The sequence below is a fragment of the Drosophila miranda genome, unplaced genomic scaffold (assembly GCF_003369915.1).
Source record: "Drosophila miranda strain MSH22 unplaced genomic scaffold, D.miranda_PacBio2.1 Contig_AX13_pilon, whole genome shotgun sequence".
NCBI classification, from domain to species: Eukaryota; Metazoa; Arthropoda; class Insecta; order Diptera; family Drosophilidae; genus Drosophila; species Drosophila miranda.
The window spans coordinates 17,569-29,840 of record NW_022881658.1 but is presented as its reverse complement, the minus strand read 5'-3'; the positions used below and the strand labels follow the sequence as shown (position 1 = coordinate 29,840).

General features: G+C 42.5%; 1 long non-coding RNA gene across 3 annotated transcripts; it reads left to right on the top strand.

Moving 5' to 3' along the window:
• Window positions 1-5,500: 5,500 nt before the first annotated feature.
• Window positions 5,501-6,399, top strand: LOC117195247. 3 transcript variants are annotated; one of them, XR_004475004.1, is made up of 3 exons: window positions 5,501-5,537; window positions 5,588-5,708; window positions 6,277-6,399. It is a non-coding gene; the product is annotated as an uncharacterized LOC117195247 (long non-coding RNA). The 3 variants fall into 3 exon arrangements; XR_004475006.1 differs by having other exon boundaries at window positions 5,522-5,625; window positions 5,678-5,708; XR_004475005.1 differs by having other exon boundaries at window positions 5,522-5,708; window positions 6,277-6,314; window positions 6,367-6,388.
• Window positions 6,400-12,272: the final 5,873 nt, after the last annotated feature.

Genomic DNA, 12,272 nt, shown 5'->3' with positions numbered 1-12,272 from the left:
CATTCAAGCAGTTTGGTAGCGGAACGTCAGATGAGTAGATGCTGTATAGAAGAGGACCTAAATTGCTGCCCTGAGGAACACCGGCTTTTATTTTTCCAATTCTCGATGTAATACCATTGTTGGTAATTACTTCGAAGGTCCTTTCATTTAGGTAGCTTTCTAGTAGCTTGAAGGCCTGAAGAGACACCAGTTTTGATAGCTTATATAGCAAACCGGTGTGCCATACTCTATCAAACGCTTCAGATATATCTATAAAAACAGCTGAGCAGTATTGTTTTTCTTCGAAGGCCCCCATAATGAATTGCGTTACTCTTGCTAGCTGTTGTTCAGTGGCATGTTCTTTTCGAAACCCAAATTGATGTGTGGGAAGGGCTCTAGAGAAATCCTCAAAATCAAATAATCGTTTGATAAAGAGTTTTTCAAAGGTTTTAGCCAATCCCGAAAGGAGACTGATTGGGCGATAGGATGTTACCGACTGAGCAGGCTTATTTGGCTTCAGAAGTAATGTGATTGTGGCGTGTTTCCAAGCTTGCGGGAAGTGTCCCAATCTCAACATTGAGTTGAAGATCAGGAGGATGTATAGTAGGGCTTTCTTTGGGAGAGCCTTGATTAACACATTGTCTATTCTGTCATTGCCTGGGGATTTATTTGAGATCAAGTTTTTGATTTCGGTTGTCAGTTCTGGGAGTGTAAATGGTCTGAGAGGACGTGTTTGTGTCTTTGTTGCTGCATCCGTCAGCTTCTGTTTCTCAATGTCTAGGTCTTTTTGTGTCGTCTCGCGTTCCTTTTCTGAGCTTGTATGTCTGGGTTTGAATCGTTCTTCAAAGTGAGAGACAAATACCTCGGCTTTCTCTTCGTTACTCTTGGTCCATACGGGTCGTTGGTTAGAGTTCCCCGTCTGCGTGCAAATGGGCCAGTTTGGTTGTGGCTGTCTCTTGATTGTATTTGTTACTTTCCAGAGCTTTGCCATTTTGTATCTGTCTTGCGTGTTTATACCTTCAAATTGCTGATTAATGTTGTTTGTTTTTAATTTTTGTAATTTTTTCCTGAGGGTGTTCTGGGCGGCCTTGTACAGTTTTTTAGCCTCTTCTGTGCGGAATATTTTAAATCTGAGGTTCAGTTCGTTTTTTATTTGCAGAAGAGCTCTAGTTTCATCGTCTAGTTTGTAGCGTGCTTTGTCCATCCTTCGTTGTCTGTTTGAATTCCCAGGTCTGTGTCCTTGATTGGAGTTTACATTTTTAGTGGCTAGTTTTACCGCGTCTTGTATGTTTGTAGTCAGTATATTTACTGCGTCGTCAATATCCAGTCCCGAGTGAATTTCCGTGTTTAAGTTTATGGTCTGTTCCAAGTGCTCTTTTACTCTGTTAATATTTGTCTTCTTTGTAATTAGTCGTCTGCCTATAGAACTTTGGGTGAATGTGTCGGCCCCATTTATACACATTTCGATGGTTATTGGCAGGTGATCGGAGTCCAGACTGCTACATGAATGGATTTTCAGCCTATGTCTTGTCAAGCCACCACAAACTGCAAAGTCAATGGCCGAGGGTCTTTTTCTGCTGTCGTATGGGTAGTGAGTGGCACCTCCTGTGGCCAAGATATTGTATCTGGCTCCAAAGTTGACGGCTTCCATTAGGGCACGGCCTCTTTTGCAGGATCTGGCGTTCCCCCACCATGGGTGCTTTGCGTTCCAGTCCCCGCAGCAAAGGAAGCCAGAGGTACCCCCTATTATGTTGTCAAAATGCTGTAGTAACGATCTAAAATGACTTTTTGACCAATTGAAGCTGGGTGGACAATATGTTGATGCAACTACAGTCATGTCTTTTCTATTGTTTGTGTTGGGGATAATTACTATTGGTGCACTTTGAAGAAATTCGGTCTGTATTGGCTCAAGCGCGGCATGTCTAATGTTGTCTTTTACATAAGTGACGACGCCTCCTTTTTTATGATTGTTTGGATTGGCAGCGTGATATGTCAGGTAGTTCGGTATTTGTAATAAAGTTGCATCCTGTTTGACCCTTGTTTCGATGACCATCATTATGTGTATGTTCGCATTTGTCATATGAGTTTCTAATTCAATCATTTTATTTTTTATTCCACAGGCATTCCAAAAGGCTACCCTTAACGTATTGGAATTGTTGTTGTTGCTGCTGTTGTTTGTGTGCATGAATTAAGTTTGTATTGGCTGGTTGTCTATGTTGTCTGTGATATTAACATAAGTCATTTTAGTTGTCTTCTTCCATTTGGTTGCTGTTATCTCTGTCTGCCCTGAGAGGCACGGACTTGTTCACTTTGCCGTTGGAGGGAAGGCTCTGCACTAGACTGCCTAGTTGACTGATGGCAGCCAGGATGTCACTTATGCTGGCTTCGATCTTGTTCAGCCTTTCTTCAAATCGCTTGCTTTCCGGTTCGGCCGGACCCACTGCCATAGTTTTCAAGGACTGCGAGAGTGCAATCTGCTCTTCTCGCAGTCTATTCTGGAATTTCTCCAGAAGGCTGGCGGCTGGGTTGGGATTCATGTCCACGGCTATAGGAGCTCTCCGTCCTTTCCCTACTTTATCCTTTTTTTGGCTGGGTGTTTGTTTTCTCTTTTCTCTGTTCTTAATCTTGGTAAGCCTTCTCTTGATTTCGGTACTATGGTGGCTGGGCTTTGGTTGGACATTTCTGCCAGAGAAAGGGTTTGTGAAGCCCCTCACTGGTCCACTTCGGCCCTCGTCACAGCCACTCACATCCCTGCGATGGCTACCTGCTGGAAATGGGGCCACTCGGAATGTTTGAGGACGTTTGGATATCTCCTCCCATACGCTGGGTCTCCCTATAGCTTGCTTTGTGAGTCTATCCTCATTGATCATTTTATTGACCTTGAGCCTGCTTCTGGCCGCTTTAAAGGCTGGACAACCCTTAAAGCTGCTGACGTGATCCCCGTCGCAGTTTGCGCACTTGGCTGGGGTGTGTCTGGGCTTCGTGCATTCGGTTGAGAGGTGGCCTCTGGCACACTTCATGCATTTGGGCTCGTTCCGGCAATAATTTTTGGTGTGACCATAGGCCTGGCACCTGTGGCATTGCAGGGGATTCCTGGGTGGCAGCTTTTTTTCAAATGCCACTGACTGGCCTCCTAATACATTTATTTTTAGTATTTCGTCATGCGAGCCATCCCTTTTCTGCTCAATCTCTAACTCAAACATGTTTATTGGCCTTCCTGTAACTACATGCTTCATATTGGCGCAGAATCTGACGACGAAGGCCCTTTTTTTTAATTCAGCAAAAATCCACTCATTCGTCGTCGAGTAGTGCAGGTGTCTCAGAATATAGCGTGCACCACGCTGACCGTTTGGCTGGTGCGTATGCATTAGCAACTTTTGGTCGTGGAGGAGTTGTGTTATTTTCCTATGGGCGTTCATATCAACGCATTGAATTCTGATACCGTTCCCCGGGGTGCTTTTCGTTTTGAAGCTGTCCACCCCCGCTGTATAATTGAGTTTTTCTAGTAGGGGAACTATGGCTTTGACACCAGCTATGTGAATAGAAGGCACCCTCTTGCTCGATGGCACTACCTGCCATGGAAGGAGCTCTGGCTGTTCGATATGGTTACTTTCGCTGTCATTGAGATCTTTGCTATGCCTACTCATTGTGGGGAGTGGACAAGGCTGAGCATTTTCGTTTGGCACAGGGACGACGTGTGACACCCCAGTGTCATTACATTTCTTCTTGGGAGGTGACGTTGATAGCCTGTTTGCCTCTGTGGAGTTGTGATTTTTTACCTTCTTGAAATCGGAGGCAAACTTTTTGGCGGCGATGCTTTGGAATTTTGGGGTGTTAAGGTCAAGATCAAGGTCCATTCTCGGTGTGCCGATGGAGGAGTTGTCCTCATCAGTGCTGTCCATGTCCCTATTCAATCTTTTACCGGGGGTAATAACGGGGGCAGGGATGACTGCCGTGTTGAGGGTCCTAGTCATTGGCATATCCCTGAGCCAATTTTTGACCAAGTCATTGCTATTTTCTAGCTCCGTCAGGGGTGAAGATCTACTCATGGTCATTGTTGGGGGAGATGCCTGAGTTAGTGGTTGAAATAAGTTTTTTTTGGCTTTAATTTTATTTGTGGACGATTTATTTTTATTACTGGCTTGTGATATATAGTTTTCTTTATTTGTTTCATTTTCAGCAACCCGTTTTTGTTTGTTCTCTACATTTACATGTAGCAGGTCTGATGTCATCTCTACCTCGTCTTCAGCAACATGTTTAGGATTGTTGGTTTCAGCTACATTTATATGTAGCGGGTCTGACGTTGGCTCAACATGTTGCTGGCCGTGACGCTGCGTGGGAACAGTTATGGAAAATGGAAAAGAGGCTCTCGACCCGGCTCTCGGGGGGGAGCACCCCTCGGGATCCGAGTTGGACGAAATTGAGATGCACCCACCTGTTGGTTTCCTATGCGCAACAGTTGGTTTGTCCGAATCGGGGCTGGGCTTCATGTTTGTTTCTTCCATCTGTACATGGTCCGCCATTTTCTTATCCATGTGGTTCTCCAGAGAAAAATTTTGTTCTTTTTGCACAGCACCTCTTTGTTTGTTTTTAATTGCTTTTATTTAATACCTTTAGTGGCCTTTGATTGTAGTATTTTTTTATGTTTTATTTTATTAATTTAATGGTTTGACTGGCTTTTTTTTTAATGGTTTGACTTTTTAATGGTTTGACTGTTTTAATGGTTTGACTGGCTCAGGGCACTTTTTATGGTTTGACTGGCTCAGGGCACTTTAGAGTGACCTGAAGCTTTATTTATTAATGTTCTTATTACTATTGGCAACATATAACATTATTTATGGAAACATTTAACATTTTTTTAACATTTAGGTATTTTTTTTTACTTTACGGTAACATTGATAATAACAGACAGAAAAATACTAGACAGTTATCAATTTGCTCTTGTAAACAAAAGGTAAGTTAAGATCGGCTTGTGTTTTCTTTTTTCTGGCTTAGGCATAAAAATTTTGTGACGCCGCTCCTGGACCCCTCATCCGGTGCGAAACGGAGGTATGGACGACAGGGAGACCTCCAAGCATCGGCAACGCAAGCGCGGCATCGCCTCGTCCCTCTTTTCCTGGCCGAATCCAACCGATGCAGCTCTAAGAAGAACGGCGGCGCATATGCTTCTTTCTGTGGATGATATGAAACTCCTGGCTGATTTTAATATTGTTTTATTTTCAGGTTTATGTTTTGTAGGTTTGGTGATCAAGTGTCAGGAATCCAGTTAGGTAATTTGTGTTGTTATATTTATTGGATTTTTAACCTTTGTTTTGACTGATTTTAATTATTTTCTATTTACAGGTTCGATTGGTCCATTGGGAGGTTTGCGTTGAGTTTGGTAAGTAAGTCTATTTGTGCTTTTCCTTTGGTTAATTTTAGCTACATTTTATTTGCAGGCTAAATTAATTTATTTAGAGGTTTGCGTTGAATTTGGTAAGTCAGTTTATTTCTGTTTTGGCTGATTTTGATTGTATTTTATTTGCAGGTTTTGATTGGTTTGTTTGGAAGCTAGCGTGGTAAGTATTAATTTGTGTTTTGACTGATTTTAATTGTATTTTATTTGCAGGTTCAATTGGTTATATTTGGAGGTTTGCGTTGTATTTGGTAAGCGAGTCTATTTATGTTTTGGCTGATTTTGATTGTATTTTATTTGCAGGTTTTGATTGGTTTGTTTGGAAGCTAGCGTGGTAAGTAAATTAATTTGTGTTTTGACAGATTTTAATTGTATTTTATTTGCAGGTTCAATTGGTTTATTTGAAGGTGTGCGTTGAATTTGGTAAGCGAGTTTATTTCTGTTTTGGCTGATTTTGATTGTATTTTATTTGCAGGTTTTGATTGGTTTGTTTGGAAGCTAGCGTGGTAAGTAAATTAAATTGTGTTTTGACTGATTTTAATTGTATTTTATTTGCAGGTTCAATTGGTTTATTTGAAGGTGTGCGTTGAATTTGGTAAGCGAGTTTATTTCTGTTTTGGCTGATTTTGATTGTATTCCATTTGCAGGTTTTGATTGGTTTGTTTGGAAGCTAGCGTGGTAAGTAAATTAAATTGTGTTTTGACTGATTTTAATTGTATTTTATTTGCAGGTTCAATTGGTTTATTTGAAGGTGTGCGTTAATTTTGGTAAGCGAGTTTATTTCTGTTTTGGCTGATTTTGATTGTATTCCATTTGCAGGTTTTGATTGGTTTGTTTGGAAGCTAGCGTGGTAAGTAAATTAATTTGTGTTTTTACTGATTTTAATTGTATTTTATTTGCAGGTTCAATTGGTTATATTTGGAGGTTTGCGTTGTATTTGGTAAGCGAGTCTATTTATGTTTTGGCTGATTTTGATTGTATTTTATTTGCAGGTTTTGATTGGTTTGTTTGGAAGCTAGCGTGGTAAGTAAATTAATTTGTGTTTTGACAGATTTTAATTGTATTTTATTTGCAGGTTCAATTGGTTTATTTGGAGGTGTGCGTTGAATTTGGTGAGCGAGTTTATTTCTGTTTTGGCTGATTTTGATTGTATTTTATTTGCAGGTTTTGATTGGTTTGCTTGGAGGTGATTTGGTGAGCGGTTTAAGTTATGTTTTGGCTGCTTTTAATTAGTTTTAATTGTAGGTTTATACTTTCTGGATTTTTGCTCTACCATTGGATCAAGTCTTAACCATTCGGCTGGAGGACGCCTTCCTCTTCATCCCCTCTGTGGTCTGGCACTATAATTCTTTGTATACCCAATGGTTGGCCCCTGATTCTTTCAAGTATTGTTTCCCTAGTATATTTCCCTTGAGCATACATTTTTCTGTACACGTTTATTTGTAGTTCGCAGAATCTGTCCGGGTGTTTGTATGGTTTTTTCTTCCGTTCGGCCTCTCTATTGTCCATTTTAGCCTTTTCCAGTCTTTCCTGTTCTTCGTTTTCTAACCTCAGCAGAGTAGGAAGTCCTTTCCTCAGGATGGGTACATACTTCTCTACTATAACTTTGCGCTCAGCTTCGGAATAGTATCGGTTCGGATCCAGATCTGGATTTTGCTGTTCCTGACGTTGTCCATTACAACGCGGGAGGATAAACTTCCGGAGTTGATTGTCATATCTGTGGCGGCTAGATTTCAATCTATTAGGGACATGGGGGTTGGTCAGCAGTCTGGCCACTTCGGAGTTTGAGTGATCCACGAGTGAATTAGCGAGACGGCCGCTAGCCTTCTCGTAAACCTCCTCGACAGTTTTGATATTGTATACACTTCTGATATTGTCGTTTCTTGTATATCTTGTGGCCCTAACTGCCCTCCTCACTAGTTTGTTTTGGAGTGTTTGTATCTTTTTCACTAATGAGTCGGAAGCCAGAGCACCCCAGACTGGAAAAGCATAATACCAAATTGGCATGATTAATTGTTTTAGGATGGTCACTTTGCAGTCTTTGGCAAGCCGGCTTTTGCAGCCAATAATCCAATCAAGTTTTATTGACGCAGTTCTTGTCTTATTTATAATGGCTTTGACATGGTGGTTAAGGCTAAGTTTCCTATCGAGCGTAACCCCAAGATACATTTGTTTGAATTTGTTAGGAATTCTTTGTCCATTTAACTTAGGCGTACTTTCTTGCTGTGTTTTGCTAAGTTTGTTCAATGTGAAAAATACGTGGGCTGTTTTCTTTTCGTTAATGCCCATTTCCCATTTTTTAGCCCAAACACTGAACTTATTTAGGTATTGTTCGTTCATTTTTGCCGCAGTCAGGGGGAAGTCCGCTCTGCTCATAATAATTGTGTCATCTGCATACGTAGCTAACATCCTGTTTTTTTCCCTCAACACCGGTATCGAAGTGGGGTGATATCCATTCAAGCAGTTTGGTAGCGGAACGTCAGATGAGTAGATGCTGTATAGAAGAGGACCTAAATTGCTGCCCTGAGGAACACCGGCTTTTATTTTTCCAATTCTCGATGTAATACCATTGTTGGTAATTACTTCGAAGGTCCTTTCATTTAGGTAGCTTTCTAGTAGCTTGAAGGCCTGAAGAGACACCAGTTTTGATAGCTTATATAGCAAACCGGTGTGCCATACTCTATCAAACGCTTCAGATATATCTATAAAAACAGCTGAGCAGTATTGTTTTTCTTCGAAGGCCCCCATAATGAATTGCGTTACTCTTGCTAGCTGTTGTTCAGTGGCATGTTCTTTTCGAAACCCAAATTGATGTGTGGGAAGGGCTCTAGAGAAATCCTCAAAATCAAATAATCGTTTGATAAAGAGTTTTTCAAAGGTTTTAGCCAATCCCGAAAGGAGACTGATTGGGCGATAGGATGTTACCGACTGAGCAGGCTTATTTGGCTTCAGAAGTAATGTGATTGTGGCGTGTTTCCAAGCTTGCGGGAAGTGTCCCAATCTCAACATTGAGTTGAAGATCAGGAGGATGTATAGTAGGGCTTTCTTTGGGAGAGCCTTGATTAACACATTGTCTATTCTGTCATTGCCTGGGGATTTATTTGAGATCAAGTTTTTGATTTCGGTTGTCAGTTCTGGGAGTGTAAATGGTCTGAGAGGACGTGTTTGTGTCTTTGTTGCTGCATCCGTCAGCTTCTGTTTCTCAATGTCTAGGTCTTTTTGTGTCGTCTCGCGTTCCTTTTCTGAGCTTGTATGTCTGGGTTTGAATCGTTCTTCAAAGTGAGAGACAAATACCTCGGCTTTCTCTTCGTTACTCTTGGTCCATACGGGTCGTTGGTTAGAGTTCCCCGTCTGCGTGCAAATGGGCCAGTTTGGTTGTGGCTGTCTCTTGATTGTATTTGTTACTTTCCAGAGCTTTGCCATTTTGTATCTGTCTTGCGTGTTTATACCTTCAAATTGCTGATTAATGTTGTTTGTTTTTAATTTTTGTAATTTTTTCCTGAGGGTGTTCTGGGCGGCCTTGTACAGTTTTTTAGCCTCTTCTGTGCGGAATATTTTAAATCTGAGGTTCAGTTCGTTTTTTATTTGCAGAAGAGCTCTAGTTTCATCGTCTAGTTTGTAGCGTGCTTTGTCCATCCTTCGTTGTCTGTTTGAATTCCCAGGTCTGTGTCCTTGATTGGAGTTTACATTTTTAGTGGCTAGTTTTACCGCGTCTTGTATGTTTGTAGTCAGTATATTTACTGCGTCGTCAATATCCAGTCCCGAGTGAATTTCCGTGTTTAAGTTTATGGTCTGTTCCAAGTGCTCTTTTACTCTGTTAATATTTGTCTTCTTTGTAATTAGTCGTCTGCCTATAGAACTTTGGGTGAATGTGTCGGCCCCATTTATACACATTTCGATGGTTATTGGCAGGTGATCGGAGTCCAGACTGCTACATGAATGGATTTTCAGCCTATGTCTTGTCAAGCCACCACAAACTGCAAAGTCAATGGCCGAGGGTCTTTTTCTGCTGTCGTATGGGTAGTGAGTGGCACCTCCTGTGGCCAAGATATTGTATCTGGCTCCAAAGTTGACGGCTTCCATTAGGGCACGGCCTCTTTTGCAGGATCTGGCGTTCCCCCACCATGGGTGCTTTGCGTTCCAGTCCCCGCAGCAAAGGAAGCCAGAGGTACCCCCTATTATGTTGTCAAAATGCTGTAGTAACGATCTAAAATGACTTTTTGACCAATTGAAGCTGGGTGGACAATATGTTGATGCAACTACAGTCATGTCTTTTCTATTGTTTGTGTTGGGGATAATTACTATTGGTGCACTTTGAAGAAATTCGGTCTGTATTGGCTCAAGCGCGGCATGTCTAATGTTGTCTTTTACATAAGTGACGACGCCTCCTTTTTTATGATTGTTTGGATTGGCAGCGTGATATGTCAGGTAGTTCGGTATTTGTAATAAAGTTGCATCCTGTTTGACCCTTGTTTCGATGACCATCATTATGTGTATGTTCGCATTTGTCATATGAGTTTCTAATTCAATCATTTTATTTTTTATTCCACAGGCATTCCAAAAGGCTACCCTTAACGTATTGGAATTGTTGTTGTTGCTGCTGTTGTTTGTGTGCATGAATTAAGTTTGTATTGGCTGGTTGTCTATGTTGTCTGTGATATTAACATAAGTCATTTTAGTTGTCTTCTTCCATTTGGTTGCTGTTATCTCTGTCTGCCCTGAGAGGCACGGACTTGTTCACTTTGCCGTTGGAGGGAAGGCTCTGCACTAGACTGCCTAGTTGACTGATGGCAGCCAGGATGTCACTTATGCTGGCTTCGATCTTGTTCAGCCTTTCTTCAAATCGCTTGCTTTCCGGTTCGGCCGGACCCACTGCCATAGTTTTCAAGGACTGCGAGAGTGCAATCTGCTCTTCTCGCAGTCTATTCTGGAATTTCTCCAGAAGGCTGGCGGCTGGGTTGGGATTCATGTCCACGGCTATAGGAGCTCTCCGTCCTTTCCCTACTTTATCCTTTTTTTGGCTGGGTGTTTGTTTTCTCTTTTCTCTGTTCTTAATCTTGGTAAGCCTTCTCTTGATTTCGGTACTATGGTGGCTGGGCTTTGGTTGGACATTTCTGCCAGAGAAAGGGTTTGTGAAGCCCCTCACTGGTCCACTTCGGCCCTCGTCACAGCCACTCACATCCCTGCGATGGCTACCTGCTGGAAATGGGGCCACTCGGAATGTTTGAGGACGTTTGGATATCTCCTCCCATACGCTGGGTCTCCCTATAGCTTGCTTTGTGAGTCTATCCTCATTGATCATTTTATTGACCTTGAGCCTGCTTCTGGCCGCTTTAAAGGCTGGACAACCCTTAAAGCTGCTGACGTGATCCCCGTCGCAGTTTGCGCACTTGGCTGGGGTGTGTCTGGGCTTCGTGCATTCGGTTGAGAGGTGGCCTCTGGCACACTTCATGCATTTGGGCTCGTTCCGGCAATAATTTTTGGTGTGACCATAGGCCTGGCACCTGTGGCATTGCAGGGGATTCCTGGGTGGCAGCTTTTTTTCAAATGCCACTGACTGGCCTCCTAATACATTTATTTTTAGTATTTCGTCATGCGAGCCATCCCTTTTCTGCTCAATCTCTAACTCAAACATGTTTATTGGCCTTCCTGTAACTACATGCTTCATATTGGCGCAGAATCTGACGACGAAGGCCCTTTTTTTTAATTCAGCAAAAATCCACTCATTCGTCGTCGAGTAGTGCAGGTGTCTCAGAATATAGCGTGCACCACGCTGACCGTTTGGCTGGTGCGTATGCATTAGCAACTTTTGGTCGTGGAGGAGTTGTGTTATTTTCCTATGGGCGTTCATATCAACGCATTGAATTCTGATACCGTTCCCCGGGGTGCTTTTCGTTTTGAAGCTGTCCACCCCCGCTGTATAATTGAGTTTTTCTAGTAGGGGAACTATGGCTTTGACACCAGCTATGTGAATAGAAGGCACCCTCTTGCTCGATGGCACTACCTGCCATGGAAGGAGCTCTGGCTGTTCGATATGGTTACTTTCGCTGTCATTGAGATCTTTGCTATGCCTACTCATTGTGGGGAGTGGACAAGGCTGAGCATTTTCGTTTGGCACAGGGACGACGTGTGACACCCCAGTGTCATTACATTTCTTCTTGGGAGGTGACGTTGATAGCCTGTTTGCCTCTGTGGAGTTGTGATTTTTTACCTTCTTGAAATCGGAGGCAAACTTTTTGGCGGCGATGCTTTGGAATTTTGGGGTGTTAAGGTCAAGATCAAGGTCCATTCTCGGTGTGCCGATGGAGGAGTTGTCCTCATCAGTGCTGTCCATGTCCCTATTCAATCTTTTACCGGGGGTAATAACGGGGGCAGGGATGACTGCCGTGTTGAGGGTCCTAGTCATTGGCATATCCCTGAGCCAATTTTTGACCAAGTCATTGCTATTTTCTAGCTCCGTCAGGGGTGAAGATCTACTCATGGTCATTGTTGGGGGAGATGCCTGAGTTAGTGGTTGAAATAAGTTTTTTTTGGCTTTAATTTTATTTGTGGACGATTTATTTTTATTACTGGCTTGTGATATATAGTTTTCTTTATTTGTTTCATTTTCAGCAACCCGTTTTTGTTTGTTCTCTACATTTACATGTAGCAGGTCTGATGTCATCTCTACCTCGTCTTCAGCAACATGTTTAGGATTGTTGGTTTCAGCTACATTTATATGTAGCGGGTCTGACGTTGGCTCAACATGTTGCTGGCCGTGACGCTGCGTGGGAACAGTTATGGAAAATGGAAAAGAGGCTCTCGACCCGGCTCTCGGGGGGGAGCACCCCTCGGGATCCGAGTTGGACGAAATTGAGATGCACCCACCTGTTGGTTTCCTATGCGCAACAGTTGGTTT